Source organism: Astatotilapia calliptera, chromosome 4 (assembly GCF_964374335.1).
Source record: "Astatotilapia calliptera chromosome 4, fAstCal68.1, whole genome shotgun sequence".
NCBI lineage: Eukaryota > Metazoa > Chordata > Actinopteri > Cichliformes > Cichlidae > Astatotilapia > Astatotilapia calliptera.
Window position 1 is genome coordinate 15,115,482 of NC_137425.1, and position 18,469 is coordinate 15,133,950.

General features: G+C 41.0%; 1 long non-coding RNA gene across 1 annotated transcript; it reads right to left on the reverse strand.

The window, feature by feature from the left end:
- Window positions 1-530: 530 nt before the first annotated feature.
- Window positions 531-8,545, reverse strand: LOC113019102 (uncharacterized). The gene is made up of 2 exons (XR_003271939.2): window positions 7,704-8,545; window positions 531-4,119 (listed from the first exon to the last, which is right to left on the reverse strand). It is a non-coding gene; the product is annotated as an uncharacterized LOC113019102 (long non-coding RNA).
- Between the last annotated feature and the right edge of the window lie 9,924 nt (window positions 8,546-18,469).

The window sequence follows — 18,469 nt, forward strand, 5'->3', positions numbered from 1 at the left end:
ACACACACACACACACACACACACACACACACACACACAGTCACTTGTCTTGCTTAACCATGCTACATTTCCACACAATTTCTCAAGCAGTGTAAGAACAACAGCCTAGCCACCAAATACTATCTGCTTCTATAACTGTGCTACTATCATGGCTTTTGTTGTCCATGTCCTGTGATTTCATCTCGAGTACCGTTCTGTAACGCCACCTCAGCAGGCCAGTCTGCACCATCTGACTAAACTGCAACCGCGCAGTCACAGATGGATTCTTCTTAAGCCCTACAGAACAGCCTTCAACTGCCAGCTATCAGCTTCCATCACCACATAACCACAAAGTAACCACTGACAGTGAGAGAGAGATGTGGGCAAAATGGGGAGGATGCAGAAGTGAGAGAGAAAAAGGTGCAGAATGAGAGGAGGTGAGAAAGGTCAGAAAAAATTAGAAACAAGTGCAAAGTTGTTGGGTCTAAACTCAGACCCCGCTGTATCCAGGACTTATTCCCATGAAAGAAAAGCAAGGCAACAGTGTTCGATCGATTTCTTGCGCAAGGGAGGCCTCTCGTCTGTGACCAGCACGTTGAAATGACCACGCTGGTGGCCTCCTCTCGCCGCCTTTTATTGACAAACTTCAAACAATAGTTTACAAAACACCTCCCCTTGCAACCCCCTTTGGTTACAAAGACAAGGCACTGTATGTAAGTGTGTGTGTGTGGGTGTTATGTGAGAATGTGTGTGTGTGTGTGTGTGTGTGTGTGTGTGTGTGTGTGTGTGTGTGTGTGTGTGTGTGTGTTTGATCAAAGGGTCATAAAACCTAAAAGCAGGAACAACATCCTTGGTCATAAAGAGGGTAGTCTTCCCCCACACCCAATGTATGGTTTACCAAAGATAACACAGTGAAACCATACAAAGGGTAGGAAGCTCTACCAAACATCAAACAGATCTTCAAGTTAGGATGTATCTACAATAAAACCTCCCCCAGCACAGAGTGGCTGGAGAGGTGGTCAGGATCAAAGGAATGGCTTTGATCCTACTGCTTAAACTAAGACTGTACAAATTTAAGAAACACAATGGCAACATTCAACAATTAGACTTAACATTTCCCTCCTTTTTGTCATTGTTCTTAAATTTCAACTTATGCACCCTTTGTTTAGACAGTGTCAGTGTAGATTTCATTCATGCACAGTAAACTACATCCTATACATAAGCAAATCAGTATCAACAGTTCAAAAACAGGAATTAATATCTTCAAAAGAAGATGCCACCAAGGACCAGACAGTAACCAAGCTATCCAGCCTTGTGGCGGATCTACTCCTGTCGTGCAATTCATTATGTATTTCTTCAAGTAAACAACTGAATGTCAAAGGTCAAACAAGAAGAATCATCATTCTCAAAAATCATATGTCACTACAATCCAACTGTATACAGACATAGGTATTTAAACGCATCAGTTGACTTTATTGTTTGTCCATGTGGCTCTCAGCTAACTTCAAAGCTGCAGCCTGGTCAACACCCTTCTTTATGACTCCTATCAACCCCCCAAATCTTCTCACTGTAGGCATCCTGTGGGGGTTAGAGTCAACTTGTGAATTATCTGCATTTACAACTCTTCTCCTGTCCTGTTGTCACCACAGAAAAAGCTTTGTAAAGGAAATTGGATCCAGCTGTTTTGATCTTCTTGGCTCAAAACCTCAAGTGTTCATGATGTAAATGTAGACAAAAGGCTTCTCTGTTTACATCCTTCTTGCAGAAGACAAAAGAATAAGTGATGTTACCATGTTCCATGGTTAATCTCCAACTTGGGCTAATCCATTGTCCTTCGTACACATAGGCAATTGGCCTGTTTCCAGTTCGTTTAACTGTATAATGTCCTGCAACAAGTCATATTCTTTGAGTCAGACGAGCAGGTCTGTCTCACCAGAGCAGTTCACCTTCCCAGCTACTGGTGAATCAACCTTCCATTCAGGTTATGAGGAATTGGAAAGTTGAAAAGTTGGCAGTGTTCCTGGATGTGTTGCTAAAGCAACCAAACAAACTGTCTCGCTCCAAGTGATGCTATCCGGTTGTGTTCTTAAACTGCCACCAGTAGTTGGTTGAAAACCCATGCGGGTACTGGGTGTGATTTGCTCTGTCCCAATGCGCTCCTGTCATCCCACTCAGGGTCCACAGGCACAAGAAGATGCACAGCACATTCCCAGCCATTCTGATGAGTACCTGTGGCTCAGTTGGTTTCTTCACCGGATTGAGACGAGGGGCCCTGGAGGCTTTCCCCCCCTTTGTTCCCGGTCTTCCTGCCACTTACTCCGAGCTGGCCTGGATGTGTGTCACCTTCTTGCAGTGCGCTTGATGTATCCAAGTGTTCCTTCCAGCAATCTTCACTGCTGTGGTCGTCGTCAGCAGCATCCGATATGGACCTTCCCACCATGGACTGGACCAGCACTTCCTCTCCATGGCCTTATCATCATCCAATCTCCAGACTTCAGGCTCTGCTCCTGCGAAGAAACAGAATCATCTGGCAGATCATTTGTTCTCATGACTACTTTACTTTTAAACATTTTCAAGCATCTAATCTGCTAATATGCTCTCTCTTCTGCTTTTCTATCATCACTACAGAAGACTGGAACTCTAAATGCTCTAACATGTGTAATCTCAAAGAGTCAGACCATTCTCTGTTGGAGTAATCCTCATGTACTTATTCTATACAGTCTAACCATGTCCTGCCTGTCTTCCTAAATCTTAACTTTACTGTCTGCAAAAGTTTTTTTTTTAAAGTATTTAATAATCCTAGAGTGAGTATAACGACTGCTCATCTCCCTCCTGTTTGAGACATGGCATAGCCAATGGCTCAAAATAGCAGCAGTCTTATACAAATTATTAGGCAGTACTGGTTTATCACACAGATAAAAAAATCATCCTGCAAGCTTGCTCCCTCTGTAAGTCACAACTATTGTCCTGCAGTAGGTGAGTGGGCCTGCATGTCTGCTAATGCTGTACTGATAAAAGGTTAACACCATGTTTAACTAAAGCTGCCTCTTTTGCGATCTTATCTGCAAAAACTTCCCCTAATGCAACCGGATCTTTCCCTCACATGTGTGCTGCACATTTACAAACGGCAATTCCACTGGTTAATAACGCTGCATCCAGCAGAATTTGCAAGAGTTTGGTGTGTTCTGCAGGTTTCCCTGTAGAGGTTGTCACACCTCGTCTCACTCACTGCACTACAAAGAAATGTACAGTAGCAAATGTATACTACCTATCAGTGTATATTGTCTCTCTACAGCTTTACACGCTTCCGTTAAAGCTAGCATCTCTGCTGCTCAAGCAAACATGAAACATGCTAGTTGTCCTACATAGATAACTCTCTCTCACTGTCAGCTACAGTAAAACGTGTTCTAGTCTGTCCCTCTGCTGTTGTAAAACTCAAATCATCAACAAACCAAACCTTTCCCTCAACGAGTGGCACATCTATTAAGTCATCCCTCAGCTTACACGTCTTCTCCTCGCGCTCTCTACACTCATGAGAAGTGTCCTCCTCCGTTGGCAAAAAGGGTTTGACAGATTCAGAATTCTGCACCACTTTATGGTAATATGTGTGGTTGTGAGAGTAACAGTAACATTAAAGACAAGTGTCTTGTAGGTGACAGAAATGTAAGTTTAGTCTGCAATAGTAAACATCTACCTCGTGTGGAACTAACAATTGCAAAAGGTGAAATAAACTATTGAAACATTGTACAGCTTAAGCTGCTGCACATACTGATCTCACGCATGGAGGTAAAGCACGAGCAACTAGAGCTAATCTTTTAGGATAGTAAGTTACTGGCTTCACTTGTGGAAAAAGTGCTGTTAGTTATTTTACAGTCACCTGGCATTTGTGCTGTTCACAGAACCACAAGTCCATCGCTGGACCTCCTCTGCGCTGTCACTTTTTGGAGCTTGGCACGCTCCCTCAGGTTCCATTTTCCAACGCTGAAAGTCTCCTTGTGACAATCCTTTGGAAGCCCAGTAGCACAGCTCTCTGTGCTGAAGGTGATCTCCGATCCTCCTGAAGACTCCCTCCAGGCCTCAGCTTCCATCTTGTGGACGATCCTCTCAGTCTCTCCTTCTCATCATGGCACCTCACGACATCTACAAATTGAAAAAAATGACACTCCTCTCGCCACACGGCTTTCGCCATGTGTCAACTCCCCAATGAGACATGTACAAGAGTGTTGCACAGTCTCCCTAAAACAATCTCCAGGGTTTGTCCCTTGGAGCAGCTTCACTCCAAGCTGTAACCCTGTGTAAGAACATTAATCAGCACTTAAATGTTCAGCTTGTTTAACTCCCAGCTCCTGTATCACAGAAGACAAAGTCTTAAATTTAAACAACTTCACATTTGCAACCAACTGTAGATCATAAGAGTAATAAAGTATTCAGCATCACAGAGACAAGTATCATTGCAGGTTTATTCTAAACTCATTAATCTCCTACGTTTTCCCATAATTTATTCCAAATTATTTAACATCTCAATGTTATTCCACATTGTAATCAGTGAACTTCACTTATAGGCCATCAAAGCCTCATCTGAACATGGATGCACCACTTGCATAGGTTTAATACTTGTAAATAAACAGCTAATCACACAAATCACTGCAACAATAATAGAAAACATTGTTTAATATTAATTCTGGACCCCACCTCTTGACGCATGGACACTTCTCATGCGTCAACTCACCAAACCTGGATCCCTGTCTTAAAAACTGGCTCCACCAGGAGCCTGCATACTCACCATCATGGCCTGGAAAACAAGATCTGGAAGTAAAATCAAACTTCACACTTATAAACAAGTATATCACAAGGGTAACAAGCATTCAGCATCAGCAAGACAAGTGTCATGTGCAGGTTTTCTCAAATCATTAAATCACTATTGTTACCATAATTCGCCTCAAACATGGATCATCCCATGTGCTCAGTTAACATTAATGTAATCGGTGACTTCCCTTAAGCAAAGTCACTCCACTCATATATTATTATGGGTCCAAAAGTGGCCAGCAAATGAGCCCATAATAAACTATTCCATAAATATCGTAATCTCTTATTTGTTTTACTCATGTCACTTGTCCGCTTCTGCTGAATGCTACAAGCACTCTTAAAGAAAACAAAACCTGTAATAAAGAAACAAACATCCACCAGTTGTTCTGCTAAAAACCACATCATCAAATCACATGAAAAACTGCAATGCTGTAAGAAAAAATGCAAATGTTAGCGCTGCGCAGGTGTGTACACACTTTCTCACAGTAACTTCTGTGAGTACCACAAGCCCATGAATAACACACCTCTGATAGATTCACAAACATAAAAATGGCATTTAAAAGGTTAAACCATCACGCAACCTCAGATGTTGCTATCATCTTTCTGCTCCTGTAACAGAGACACACACAGAGATACATCCACACCTTTGTCAAGTGGGGGTTGACTTCACACAATGGTGTTAAGTCAGTCAGTCAGTTCCCGATTTATTTTAAAATTCTTACTCATTCACTCAGTGATTCCTTCTTTTGCTAATTGTGGAAATTATCGTCGCATTCGTTTCCACGCTCAGCAAAACAACGTCATTTCAAAAAGAAAAATAATTTAGACTGGATTTCCTCGTTGAATCCTTTTGGACAGGAATTTGTTTCCTGATTGTCCCAAATAAGAGCCCATTTTAATTTTGGGGAAGCTCACTTTGCAACAGTTTTCTCGACGACGCTTCGATTCTAATCGTGCAGATCTGCTCAACAGAGATCATCAAACAAAACTTTCAGTGCACCATGAAAGTAACAAAATAAAAGAAAGAAAATAAAAGAAATCAAAGAAAATAAAGGAAAGATAGGCCTTGTTTAAATCATGACACGTGTTCTTCATGCCAGGGGGATAAATCGTAACAAAAGACAAATCAAACAGCCAGTTTAATCTCAAACATTCATCCAATCAGCCATACACACAACATACAGCATAACCCTGTTGTCTTAGCACATAATAAGTTTTAGTTCTCATGTAACTAAATGTGTGCCATGGTAAAACTTCTTCACACACCAGAAACTCACAATCAGCTCACTCAACTCACTCATTTAAGACCTCTCATCAGCATTCTGTTTCCTCCTCTATGATGCAACCATCTGTCCTCCTATAATATTCAGTCCACTAGTCTATGTATCACTTTCATCTTACTAGTGACTTGGACAAGATGACAAACAGAATCTCATGCTTAAGATGCTGTCTGGTCTCATGAGTATCATTGTATGTGTATATGCATGTAGGGTTAGTATAGTTAATGCATTTTCAGTATGTTTTTGTGTTCATCTCTCACCACACTTCCATTATTCTCATCACTGCTTAAAACAACACACATCTCTCTGTTTTTTTTCTTTAACTGTACTTTTCTCCAAAACAGAAAATAGCATTACAGCTGTTTCAGACTGAGAAACACCAAACACTCTTCGTGCTATCATTCATCCACACAACTATTTTATTTCTTTTTGTCCACTGGGCAGGTGACATGCAGAATCACGTCTGCCCCAGCTGGATACCTTTCACACACACCATGACGTCAGACACTCTCACACTCATGGAATTGATCAGGAGAAAAACTTTCTTCATCTTCACACTCTGTTACAGAAACACCATATGTTTTGTTTTTTTTTTTTGTTTTTTTTTTGTGTTGTGTCAGGGATGGATATGTAGTTGTAACGTTTGTGTTCACTAACTTTACTTTCTGTTTCCTACCCTGCCAAGTCTGTCTTGGACTCAATGCTGCTCCTAATATGCCTTTAATCTCTCCTCCACTCCTGCCTCTGCTCTCTCACGCTCTTCTCTGACTCTACTTTCTGCTAACATTCTTGCTCTTCCTAATGCTTTTCTATGGTGTTGTTCTAGAGTAGTTGCAGTGGATTGAGCTGTAGTTTCATCCTCAGGTTTCACAACTACTTCTTGCAATATTGCTCTTTTAACATTCTGTGCTTCTCTCCTCTTCTGAGCCTGCTCCAGCCACAACTTAGCAACTGCTAACTGCAATTCCTTCCTCTGCTTCGCTTTACCTGTTTTACCTGCTACACTTACAGCTATTCTTTCTACCAGCATTTTACACTGAACTTCCACTAATGTCCCTTCAAATCCACATTTCTTATACCAACAACCTACATACTGCGTGCTGCCTGGTAAAACTTTCTGCATAAATTTTACATCTCCTTCTAAGGCAGACTTACACATTTTATTCTCCATTACAAGACAACAATCAGCCACACTCACGCAGACCACGTCTGGCCCGCACACACACAACATAGGCCTATCGCTTGCGTCTGCACGCACAGCTAGCGCTCTCTGTTGAAAACTCTCAAACGCCCCATATGGCGGAGAATTCAACCTTCGGACACTCTCCAACGCCCCAAATGGCGGAGATTCCGGACTCTGAACCTAGGTTCTCTCCACGCCCCAAATGGCGGAGAACTCTCTACGCCCCAAACGGCGGAGAAGCCTGCGTCTCTCTCTCACGCGGCTAGCGCGCTCCCGGACTCACGTTTAACGCACAGCCCGTAGCCGCTCTCTATTGTTTTGGGTCCACGTGCGCTCTCGTGACCAGCGCTCCCCGGGACTCAAACGTTTCACGCAGAATCACGGTGACGCGTATCTAGGATCCCACATTCATTCACACGGTTATAGAGACGCTCTCTAAGGCCTTCTGTACTCACTGTTTGTTTACGTTCATGGGAAGAGTCTCTGGATCCCGTCAATCGTCATCCATCCCGAGGGGAGGTCAGGCGCAAACTTCCCGGCCTGGTGGCAAGCCAAAAACACCAGGGCTTTACGTCAATCATCCCAGACGTTGCGGTGGCGTCCTCTCCCTCTCCTCGGTGGATGCAATGTGTTAGGATCCGGCTCGAAGGACCAAAAAATGTTGGGTCTAAACTCAGACCCCGCTGTATCCAGGACTTATTCCCATGAAAGAAAAGCAAGGCAACAGTGTTCGATCGATTTCTTGCGCAAGGGAGGCCTCTCGTCTGTGACCAGCACGTTGAAATGACCACGCTGGTGGCCTCCTCTCGCCGCCTTTTATTGACAAACTTCAAACAATAGTTTACAAAACACCTCCCCTTGCAACCCCCTTTGGTTACAAAGACAAGGCACTGTATGTAAGTGTGTGTGTGTGGGTGTTATGTGAGAATGTGTGTGTGTGTGTGTGTGTGTGTGTGTGTGTGTGTGTGTGTGTGTGTGTGTGTGTGTGTGTGTTTGATCAAAGGGTCATAAAACCTAAAAGCAGGAACAACATCCTTGGTCATAAAGAGGGTAGTCTTCCCCCACACCCAATGTATGGTTTACCAAAGATAACACAGTGAAACCATACAAAGGGTAGGAAGCTCTACCAAACATCAAACAGATCTTCAAGTTAGGATGTATCTACAATAAAACCTCCCCCAGCACAGAGTGGCTGGAGAGGTGGTCAGGATCAAAGGAATGGCTTTGATCCTACTGCTTAAACTAAGACTGTACAAATTTAAGAAACACAATGGCAACATTCAACAATTAGACTTAACAAAAGTGTCCAGATCTCTTGTGCTTTCTCTCCTTTTTAAATCCACACTCTCTCTTTAAATGTCTGCTTCCTCTCCTTTAAACTCAAACGCACTACTGCCACGGTAAAAAGACAGAGCGAGCCCCGGAGAGCAGCGCCATCATCCCCATCGAAACAGCCAAACAGCCAGGCAATTTGCTAATGAACTTCTTAATGACTGCTAATTAAAACCCATTTAATTCAGAAACACTTATCAAGCTCTAAGGAAAAAAAAGCATGCAAAAATTTCCCAGGAAGACAAGCAGAGTTATGGCCACCTTTGGTATTTGTCAAAACCTTCCTACTCCTTCCCCTCCTGTTTTGCCCTCCTGTCTGTCTCTGTCACTCTGTCCTGCCGGCTCGATTGCCTCTAATAGACGTGCTTTATCTAGGCTGACCTAACCATTGTCAAAGGGAGCAGAATTTGTGAGCTTTTAGAGTGGGCACACTCAATGAGCTAGGGGGTTGGGGGCAGTCACGACTGGGAGTAAGTGGCGGGTGCAAGCAGGTGGGGCGTTGCTTGGCAAGAATCCATCCATGCAATCTCCAGGCCACTTCGTTAGCCACCTCGTACACATCTACACGTTTCTCCCCTCTGTTCTCAGCTAATCAAATAGGATGCCAGCTAAATACTTAATGAGAAGTGAGATATGAGCATTTGAACCATCTGTGGAATGCAGAGAACTAACTGCTAAAATGCAAATGCATCTTATTGTAGCCACTGAAGATTCAAGGAAACTTTTTTTTTATTAGAAAACTTTCTAAAATAAATTCTTCTTTTTCTCTTCACTGTGTTAATTCCTCACACACACAGAAAAGATGGGTAGATACATTGAGAGAAGCTGCAATTGACAAAGGGAAAACAAAACTGAGAGAAAGTTAGAGATAGAGCGAGCCAGAGGGAGTGTGTCCCCTCAGCCCTGGAGGAGAAACCAGAAAGGGCCACTTTAAAAATCGCTTAACACGCTCCACACAAAAGACAGCTCAGGAAACTTGAGCCGTGTTTGATTTGAGTGTCAGGGTGGGAGGTACCAATCTGCAGACATGTCGGGCACAGGTGGTGAAACAATCAAACAGCCCTAAACTTATATCACCCACGGAGATACAAAAAGCTCGGTCACATGCACAAATACAAAAACACTCAGGCATGTATGAAAACATACATGTGGAGACACACATGCACACACAGAATATATATTAACATGTTTATTTTACATCAAATTTGATGCGTCAGAAGACTGAAAGAAGAAGAAAGGACATTTAAAATACAAACTTTTATGGGCATATCTTTGACATTCTGCTCATTCTTATATCAGCATCACCTTTACTGCATACTTATACCTACGTTGCCCATCACCCGTGAACATGCACAGAGAACAAATTCAAGCAAAACCACAGTGTATGCATCCCAGCCAGACTGTAATACACGCCTCTGCGATTCAGGCAAAACGAAACCTATCATATGCTGTCAGGTGTGGTAACTTGAACACCTGGTATTATTTGCTAATTATTTGTAATAATATCTCCTTCACAGCGAGGATTTATATAAGGTCTCTTGGCGATTTATCAATTATTAAAGCTCATTAGTGGTCAGATTGTTTATTTTGCTTTTAGTTTTCTTGCTTTTCAGATGGCCTGTGTTCAGCAAATGGTTCAAGCTTAATTTTTCTTCTGAGTAAATATGGTGTGTTTTGTTTGCATGGGGTTGTTTGCTTTGTGTGCAGTGGGTGGAACAGGACATTGGCTTTAATGTGGTTGGGAAAAGGAGATGGAGGACATGTTCCCAAATCATTTGTACTTTATATTTCAGGGAATCAAAGAAGCTGTTTGCCCATGCAAATATGTTTTTGGACCAATTTTGTGTTCTCCATTCTTTAAGCACCGGTTTGAGCACCGTTTGAGCACCGGCACAGTTTCAAAAGTACCGATTTGGCACCGGTATCGGATAAAACCTAAACGATACCCATGCCTACTTGGCAAGGTCTCCCTTGAAAAAGAGGTTTTTAATCTCAATGGGATCTTGGTTAAATAACAGTTAAATAAAAATAAAATAAAAAAAATCTTATGCAGGTGGAGAAGTTTTAGGTCGTGAAGGATGGAATAAAAGGAGTGTCCTTGCTTTCCAGACTTCCTTTGTTTGACATTGTGTTTGGATTTGTACCAGAATATTTGCACTCACTTTTAGTTGATGTATGTGTCTTTGGTGTAATGCAGAGAACTCCATGAAAGACTAATATGTAGATTTCACAAATAGGCACCCATCTTCACATGTTAAAGCCTCCATCAGAAATGATGGAAACTTGGAAATCATCCGAGTGGTGAGCTTTCCTTTGATTTTATGATGTTAGTATTCTGCTGTCCAGTATTCAGCCTCCATTTCTCCAACATTTATTTTTGTCAGGTAGCATTCACATTCTGCAACAAGAATAACTTTCCAAAAATGACCTTCACATGGTCCATGAAAACCTTGAAACCTCAATAAAAGTATTTGTATTTATTTTAGGTTTAAGATAAAAACACTTTTTTTTTTTTTTTACAACCTTGGTCGTTTTAACATGTTGTTAAAAGAAATACACATATCAGCAAAGTGAAAGAAATTATTAGTATTTTTGGGATAAACACGTTTCTTATTTGCATGAACAAAGAGCCGCTGTTGATATCCCAGAATAGGACAAGTACAAATCATTTGCACACATAATAATTCATTTGCATGCAAGATAAATGGTGGCTGTGATGGTTCTACAAGAGGTCATTTGTTTTGAGAAGAATTGGGTGTGGCTAGTCAAACTAGCGTGCAAATTACTTGTACCTACTCCAGGATATCTACAGCTTTTTCCCTATGCAAATGAGAAACCTGTTTATTATACTTAAAAAAAAAAAAAACTTCTCGGGGTGCACTTTGCATCACTCTCTGGTATGTGCATTACTTTCAACACTTTCTGTAACATATCTAACTCCACACATCTAAACTCAAGTTGCTAAAAAAAAAAAAAAATTATTAATAGAATTACCTGAGTAAAAACACAGTACTTCAGAAATGAACTGGAGTGTTTGGAGTTTGATTGTTGTGTTCAAAATGTAAATATTATACTAAGACACTAAATGAGACTGTAGAAAAAAAAAACCCAGAATACGTCATCATGTGACCTGTGTCAGTGATGTGAGGGGACCACTCTTACATAGTGCAAAATACATATACTAGCAGAAGTTGTTGTAAGTGATTTTACTTTTTCTTATTTATTATTATTATTTAATATATTATTATTTATTTTAAAACGTTTTTTGTTTTCCTTTCTTTTTCTACTTAACCCCTTTAACTAATTGACATACAGACAACAATGAACCGAGACAGTTTCTACATTTAACAAACATCCAGTCCCTCTCATACACTCGTCATCAGACTCATTCACGTCTGTCTTTTTATTTTCTGTTTAATCTGAATCTTATTATTCTTTGTAATCCTGCTTATTGTTGGACTTCTCCTTTTGCCTGCTAACTTCATCCTCCATAACTGACCATTTTCGCATTAACTTTAAAAGCAGATGAGCACACACAAAATTTTTTTGTTCTGATGAATCTTTCCATATATGTAACTGCTCTACTGATCGGTTTAGGGAGTTGAAAGGTCTAGTATATAAAGGAGGAATGGTTTAATGGAAATTACAATTTATCTTTCAGTTTCGATTTTTGGTCATGGGTGATTTTGTGCAAAGAAAACTGACTGAATGGAAACTAAGTGAAAAAACAGAGACATTTGAAGGTGAATTGTTACATTTGTTTTGTTTAACATGTTTCATTTATTGTGGGTACATATATATATACTTATGTAACGCTAACTATGAAACATAAGAGCTACTAATAGAGCTTAAAATGTTGTTTCGTACTATAACATGGTCAGCCTAAATGTTGTCCATGTTTAGAGAGTAAAATATCACTTGTGGATTTTATACTTAATACACAAAATGTGTAAGCAAGAGTAAACTGTTAACACCTTGCTTAAAACAAAGAGAATTAACATGCATTTAATTCATACACCAATGCAGAACTCCTTTAAAAAAGTATTTCTGAACTAATTTTATGAATAATCTTTATTCCTACTGAACTGATGAGGAAAGTATGTATCATCTTGATGATCAAATCGAGAAATTGATCCCAAGAAATCGAGAAATTGATCCCAAGAGCTGGACCTAGAGTGAAATTAATTAATTAAATCCTTTCACATTTGTTACTTTTCATCTGAAAAATGTCACTTACGGTTAATGGTGATTTTCCATCAAATTTGATGTGTCAGAAGACTGAAAGAAGAAGAAAGGACATTTAAAATACAAACTTTTATGGGCATATCTTTGACATTCTGCTCATTCTTATATCAACATCACCTTTACTGCATACTTATACCTACGTTGCCCATCACCCGTGAACATGCACAGAGAACAAATTCTTTTTTTTCTTTTTTTTTTCTTTTTTTTGTGTCCCGTTTGGATCTTTAGCCATCAGAATTGTTGTCTTAAGGCCAAGAAAGATGCCAAGCGGATTTATTTTACCAAGTGGATCATCATGGCCTTGCCATATTGGTCCATTTGATTGACCTTTATTATAATTATGAATTTATTTTATTTTCAGTTGCTACAAACGGGACAGACATGACTGGGGGATAGGACAGGGAGAAAGAATGAAAGAAAGAGAGGGAGAGAAATAAAAACCAAAGGGGAGAAGAGACGGTGAGAAGGGGGGAAGAAAGAAAAAAAAAGAAAAAAGAAAAACAAACAAAACACCTGGGTCACCTGTATGGAGAAAAAAAACAGAAGAGAAAGCAAACAACAAAGAGCAACATAATAAATAAAAACAGCACCATCACAATAAACTAGCTAGAAGTAGATAACAGTAGATACTAAATAATAAACGATATTGTGCAGCACGCAAGATAGACAGCGCACAATGTGCTTTGAGGCAGCAGCCAAGAAAGGTGTAGTCCGCGTCTGTGAACACCCGTGTGTACACCTGTGTGCATACCTGTGTGGATCAGCATGCTTCTATTCCAAAGGTTTCTCCATGTAACGATCTGCTAGGGAGTGTGGGGAGCCATAGCCCCGTCCACCAGGGTATGAAGCAGGCATGGAGGAGATCCAGGCCCCAGATATCCAGAGGCCCCAGAGTACAAGTGTTAGAGTTTGTATTTTTGATTGTCATTTATGCTTAGAAATATTTACTTATATATGCTTAGAGTTTATAATTAGTTTTAGATTGGTAGAGGTTTGATCATACTTAATAGTCTGCAAACTTTGTGTGTATTAGAGAGCACACTGAGGGCACGAGAGTTCGTGCCTTGTCTTATTGTTTTACGGTAGGATTAACGTAGTTGCGTCTGTTCTAGTCTAAGTGCTTTTGTTTATAAATGAACTGCTGGACTTCCTCACGGTGTTATCTAGGATGAGGGGGGGTCTACTCTCTTCCTGACCAAGGATGTTTGTTGTGTGCCTTTGTGCGTATAGGACCCTTTGATCAGCAGTAACACACACACACACACACACACACACGGTACTCTTTGTGTGTATGTAGACGTCATATGTTAATGAACCTATGCATATTCATGTAACCTCAATAAAAGAACAGTGGTACGGGAGAAGGGACGAGAGCAACTGGGGTCAAGCGAAGGAACGGCGCTCTGTCCGGTTTTCTCCCGTGCACGAGTAACATGAAGAACTTTGCCTACTTGTGTCTTGCTTTGCAGTGTAATTATATTGTCTTCAACATTCCAGCGGATGGGTTCAAGCTACAAACCTATCACCAAGGACCCGAGGAGGACCACCAAAGGGGGGGGGGAACCGTGCCACCCTCCTGGGAAGAGCTGAGTAGAGCCCCAAATGAGAGGTCACCCCGCAGCTACGGAGCAGAGGCCAGAGGGGGTTGCAGTGGTGTGCCCGCGGGCTCTGCCGGCAGCCAGCTGTGCCAGAGAGGACCGAGCTTCAGGCCCAGAGGCCAGAGGTCTGAGGGCATCCCACCCCCCGGAAGGAGCCCAGCCGGGCCACAGGCGCTCGGCCCCGCCAATCGGCCACCAGGAGTGAGCCGGTACATACATGAGCGCCCAGCCTCAGACGACAAGGACCACCAACACACCAACGTCTGAGGGCATCAGCCACCGGCAGGGAGTGTGGTGAGGGGAGATAGGCCTCCGTACTTTAGAGGGCCTGAGATGTACCCAGAGAGGTTGAGTCTAAGACCCAACCTGACATATAGACACAGACGAACAGGCACACGCGGAGACAGACGTGCATTCCCACCCCATATGCACAACCAAATACTCGGCACTCACCCAACGTGTAGACAGACACAAATAGACACTGCACAGACAGTCGCACTCCCCAAACATACTCTATATCCCAGGTCCAGGTACCCCCGCCCTCAGAGGGGCAAGCCGCACCTAGACCCAGGAGATGTAACCCTTCTCTCTGGGGTGGAGGCAAGCGGACCACCTCCTTATCTGCAGTACCAGGGAGGCCCCGCATCCCAGACCTCAGTCTGACGGCCAGCACCTCCTCCCAGCTTCCCAGCCCTGACGGCTAACAGAACCGGGGTGAGTGAAGACCTCAAACCTCCCTACGCCCGCTCATATGTAGTGTTGCTGTGTGCTGTTCTAAAGTGCATTTAAAACTCAGGAGAGCATGCACAGAGAACAAATTCAAGCAAAAACACAGTCAGTGTATGCATCCCAGCCAGACTGTAATACATGCCTCTGCGATTCAGGCAAAATGAAACCTGTCATATGCTGTCAGGTGTGGTAACTTGAACACCTGGTATTATTTGCTAATCCTATTTACACTCTGAAAGTGAGCAGTGGAGTGTAAATCTCTGGTCGCATCTGAGCAGGCCTCCAATTCGCACATGTAAGTTGCTGCTAACACTCTAACTTCTCTCAATAACAAGGAACCAGTGATTTGAATATAAGTTTGCTTTTTTTAGGTGAATCGAACCTGACATACTGGAAATCCGCTGCAGTAGATTGCAATTTTGACAACAACTCAGTGACTTTTTAAAAAATAAAACAAAGCAAAACAACTGACTTTTGTTCATTACATCTTCGTTACATATCGTTATTTCTCACACTGTGCCACTGAGAGAGATTGGATGTTGCACTAGAAGAGAAAGGGGTCTTCCCCAGAGGGTCTCCCCCCAACTCAGACATTTACACACATACACACACATACACATTCTGCCCTTAGGCCAGTCTCTGTAATGGGATCCTCACTGTTTTCTGCTGAATAAAATAAATCCCACTAGTTAACATGATTGATGGGCTATGATTCTGCAGGGAGCGTGGAACGTCTGTCTGCACTGAAGCTGTCCTGCTGCCACCTGCACACAGACTGACACACAAAGAAAGATTCAGGGAATGAAACAGAGAGAGAGAGAGAGAGAGGGTGGGGGGAGGGAATGGAATGGAAATATGAACCATTTCAGACTTTCACAGGAAATCTAAAAAAGAACCCCAAAAAGTGGATCTATGACCATGTGAGGGCTCAATCACACTTTCAGACTCCTGATGTGTTTGCTCCTTCCTTACAATGTTTTTGAAAATGAAGGGTGACATCACACATGATACGAAATTTAAATTTCGACTGAATATATCCCACGTGCGGCAGTACAGATAAACTGCTATTTGAGAAGCATGAGAAAAAGAGTGAAATTTCAGAAAAGTAATCTGATATGGGGAGGTAAAGTATGATGCAGCATTGTTCACCGCAAGGATGTGGCATGGGGAACATAACACAAGGCAATCAGAATTTAATCTCCATACAAGATTACTCAAACACTGAGACAACTGACCTGATTAAAACACACACACACACACACACACACACACACACACACACACACACACACACACACACACACACCTACACAATCGGTAAAGAAATATACTTGTCTAACCCAACAACAGAAGAATGAGGTACCATCCTTAAGATCACAGCTTTTACTTTTCATGTATTCAGGGGTACATTTCGTTCTGCTCAAAATATTTAACTAAATTTAAATATGATTTTCACAAAGACTTGACACTTAACCAAAGACACAATGCCTAAGATGAGTAAGTAACAGACACTAAACCAACTTAATTTCCAGTTGACCGGAGAGGTTCACTGCATTTGGTCTTCCACGATGAAAAAGTGAATAAATTTCTTCATAAGTAGTACGATGCAGCATACTAGTACAAATATTAGGTTGTCCAGAACATGCATTTGCCAGGTTGGTAATTAGCTCCTCATTACTTAGAATTTGAGCCACAAGATTCCGTGCGGACTGGCTCATAGTGCCATTCCTCACAGGTACAAACAAGGAAAACACTAGATGGCGCAAGCGCCTCCTTGACATCAAGTTTCATTCCATACATTCAGAAGATCATTCTATATATTCAAGTTTCATTCTATATATTCAGAATTTGATTGCAATATATATATAATATTTTCCTAAATGGCATTACATATAGATAGATAGATAGATAGATAGATAGATAGATAGATAGATAGATAGATAGATAGATAGATAGATAGATAGATATTATGTAGGAGTATTTCAGTAAGTGTCATAGTAATCCAGAAGTTAATAAATGTGCAAATCATAGGGTATTAAAATAAGTTTTTTGCTTGTAACAGCATATGGTAAATTTGGTACAGGATGTGCTCAGGATGTGAAACTCATGATCATGGGCCTTATAGCGAGAACAACAGGAAACAGCTCAGGGTGTAAGTGAGATATATACATACATACTTGTCTAAATGGCAATAACCACCAACAGAATAATGAGGTACCATCCTTAAGACTGTAATTGATATTTAACAAAAAAGATACAAATCAAGAATGTTTGTGATAATGGAAAAAAAGTTTAAACTTTTATCTTGTCATAAATACACTAGTATTTATAAATAATATAAATACACTACATAAATACAAGAACAACAAGAAAAAAAACAAGATCCAACACTGACAACCAACCACCATTCAAAAAAGTAAAAATAAACCAAAACATATATCAAGTAAAATATATATAATCTGATAGCCTTGGTAATCTTCAAATGACAACAGAAATCACAGGTTGCAGTTTGTAGTTTGCTTATTCAAACTGATCCAAAACTAGACAGTAGGTGACTCGTTTTCTGCAACAAACATCAAATAACGGTAATATGTTGACCTTTCAACATGACAAGTAAAAGTTTGTGTTGTACTGACCTTTCACTTGCACTTGAGGCTAAAGACCTTGAAATGGCTTCTTGGAGCTCGGGGTCATCTGACAGGTATTCTTCCTCAAACAGGCAAAGATATTTACTGCAAAGCCAGAATGTTTTGTAAATTATTTAGTTAAATTACATATTAATGATGTTGACATAATTACATTATCACAATACATAGATTGGCCTCAGCATTATTAAAGTTGTGTGGGATCATCTTGACAGAGAACAGAACAAAAAGCCTGGAGAACTATTCCTGAACCATGCTTAAAGAAATTCAATAAAAAGAAGACATCGCCATCCAGAAAGCTTGGTTAAGAGAGTTCAAGACTAAAGTTGCTCATATCATAGTTTTGTTCTACTCTAATATACTGCGCTTCCATGTCTGTTTGTAGACATAATTTTGTAGACTTCAGTAAATCACTGCGCTTATTTCCTATTTTTACAGCAAAAAACAAAGAAAGAAGGAGTGGCTCATGACTTTTGCACAATATAGCTCAAAAGATTAAAGGATACAAACATGTACAAAACACTTTACTTGGAGCGACTTTTAGATAGGAATATTTACCACATTTGTCAGAATTGAAAGTTTCTGTGAAATCTTGCCTGCTTATCTCTCCATCAGAATATGTCTGTAAATTAAAACAGATAATACATTTGATTATACTGACAACACAATGGC